Raw genomic sequence first — 2,862 nt, forward strand, 5'->3', positions numbered from 1 at the left:
TTATATAAATATATAGAGTTATACAAACTTCCCGTTATCACCATCCTTTCCAAGTTACAACGTAAATGTAAGCCTGTCTTAAAGTTAATTGGAAGTCCAAGTAACCCAAACCTAATACCAACCCACTTAGCACGGACTAAACCCCTTGCATGCTGCACAATGGAAATTTACGGGCAAACTAATATTGATATATTAGTTTGTACATAGCAAAAGAGAGAGTAGTTATGTTAAATTTTGATAATTGTTTTCATTCTTTCTTTCCTTGAGCTCTTGATAGTGAAGTTCCTCGTCTTCAGTGTTATTCTGTTTGTTATTAAACGTGGTCCTCAAACAACCCTGGATATTATTTCAGTTGAACAATTTCTTTCTGTAATTATGTCTAGTATTTTATAAAAATGATAACATTTACAAAGTTACTATTAATTTTGCAAAAAATAAAAAAAAACTTATACATTACTTTCAAATAATTAAGATAAAATCTTTGATCCGCTCCAAAATGATTGGTACACACAAAAAAAATTTCCAAGCGGATCAAATTTTAATTAGATTGCTCAACATTCAAAAGCCGCCAATAAAAAGATAAATAAGGTACCTTCTCCGAAGCATTATCGCAATGATGTTGATAACTAGTGAAACTGTAAACCCAGCGATCGATATTGTTAGAGTCGATGGAAACTGCTGACTATCTGCTGTAATATGTTAATCGTTTTAAACCATTTTTGCAACTTCTTTTCACAATGAGTTTTTGCAAAGCACAAATTATTTTTCATTCAATACAGGGTATCATATATTTCATTAGTAAACTTTAAATGATCTTTGAATTATATCAAAAAATAGAAAATGACTTACACAAATTTAAAAAAAAAACAATATTACAGGTTGGCTGCATTCTAACAAAAATTTTAAAAAGTGAGAACATTTGACAATCCTTTTAATATATTGAGTAATGTATTCGTATGTTTTACCTGATTCACAATACATGTATTCATCACTATAACCAAACAAACAGCTTCCATTGAATCTGTCACATGTCTGGTTTATACAGTGTCTACTGCACGGATATTGACAATGACCCCCATAGGACCAAACACATTCTGTAAAGAATTGTTTTGTTTAAAACACGTTGTTTAATTGCAGAAGAATATTTAATGATTTTTCAATAACAGGTGGTGAAAAGTCAACTCGCAACTGGAATTCGAAACCAGGGTCTCTTATGTATCGAAACAACGCTCTTGCCACTAAATTACTGGGACCCGAAATATAAATGACCATCACACACTGGATAACCCAGTGAAACAAAAATGAACAAATTGTATAAAGGTCAACAAAATTACATTTACTATTGCCTGTAACACATTAAATGTATCTTTAGTTTTAATATTTTATTCATAATTACCCGATGTTAATTTGCATACCTAGAGAGCAATTAGGACCTATCCAACCTGCGCCACAAGTACAAAATCCGTCTGTGTTTCGACACGTTGTGCAGATGGCAAACCATTGAACAATTTTTGCCATAATATCCTTCTTGACAAGCTGGGATATTAATAGAAAAATGCTACAGTGTGCGAACTTAGCAAACATAACAGTTTATACTGGAACGAGTGTTCATAATGATATATTTCCATTTCTATTCCGAAAACTTAAAACTAATTCATAGCTCTATAGAAACAGTCGGACGGAACATTACACGCCCCGTTTATCGATTGGTCGAAATCTACAACGGCTGAAACTGACAGGACTAAAGTTGACACGGCCTGTTTATCGATTGGTAGAAGCCAACGGCGCCTAAGAAAAATCACGGACTGCACGAAATAATCATGATGATGTCAGTTACTATAAATAATAAGATGCTTTCTTTGATGATCCATTCGGGATATGAAGGTAGCGACATTGCAGAAGAATACATAACCCGCGTTTAAATAAGATAAAATATTTGCAGATGTAAAAGGAGGGATATTTTTACATACAAATGTTACAGTATTTTCCAATATATCCATCGTGACACCCATTGAGACACAGTCCGCTGATGTGATCACAGGTTTCGTTGTCTGTACAATGTCCAGGACACCGTTCCTTGCAATCCATTCCAAACTTACCAGAAGGACACTCTTAGGATAAAAAAAATTATAATCATAAGTGATACACAATAATGTAATTGTTCTGCATGTATTGGATTAAAACAATTAAATATAATGCAATTGTGTTTAATGAGGCAAAACGCATTATACTAATAGTAACACTATTATCAAAGGTCATATAAGTATTTGCTTAAGTAGAGACAGCCCCCCAAAACAATGAACTTTGACCTCACAAAACCAACTCTTTAATTAAGGTTACCTGAAATATCCTTATACATGTTCAGTGTATATGACAAAATAAAACCGCCTACAGCGTTTCAGTCGCTTACTTGTACCACAGTCACTATTTATGTATCCAACCTTACATCCCCTCTCGCAATGACCAGTCAGTTTGTTACAGGGAGAATCACTAAAACAGTGACCACTGCATGTGTTGACACAGTCAAAACCATATTTTCCGACTTCACATTCTGTAATAGACAATACTTGTCATACTTTTGCAAACTGATTAACTGTGTAAAATACATATTTTCGAATTCCTGTTATAAACAGAGATCCGTGTCCAATAAATAAAAAAAAAATCATAAACTTCATTACAACTTTACATAAATCTTTTCTTTTCTCAGGAAAACTCCGCCTGCAAATAATTTTACGGTTTTAAAACTGCCGTTCAATGTATTAGTGTTAATTGCATTAATTGAAAATAATTAAAACAAGTTAAACCTACAAATAATGCTTACAATGTTTCAACTTTTTTTTGTTTTACGTTTGTATTATTTAT

At 32.7% G+C, this 2,862-nt stretch overlaps 1 long non-coding RNA gene across 1 annotated transcript; it reads right to left on the reverse strand.

Moving 5' to 3' along the window:
• Positions 1-965: 965 nt before the first annotated feature.
• On the reverse strand, positions 966-2,547 carry LOC105337224 (uncharacterized). Its single transcript, XR_010708056.1, has 3 exons — positions 2,411-2,547; positions 1,416-2,111; positions 966-1,094 (listed from the first exon to the last, which is right to left on the reverse strand). It is a non-coding gene; the product is annotated as an uncharacterized lncRNA (long non-coding RNA).
• Between the last annotated feature and the right edge of the window lie 315 nt (positions 2,548-2,862).

The sequence above is a fragment of the Magallana gigas genome, chromosome 1 (genome assembly GCF_963853765.1).
Source record: "Magallana gigas chromosome 1, xbMagGiga1.1, whole genome shotgun sequence".
In the NCBI taxonomy this organism is placed as follows: domain Eukaryota; kingdom Metazoa; phylum Mollusca; class Bivalvia; order Ostreida; family Ostreidae; genus Magallana; species Magallana gigas.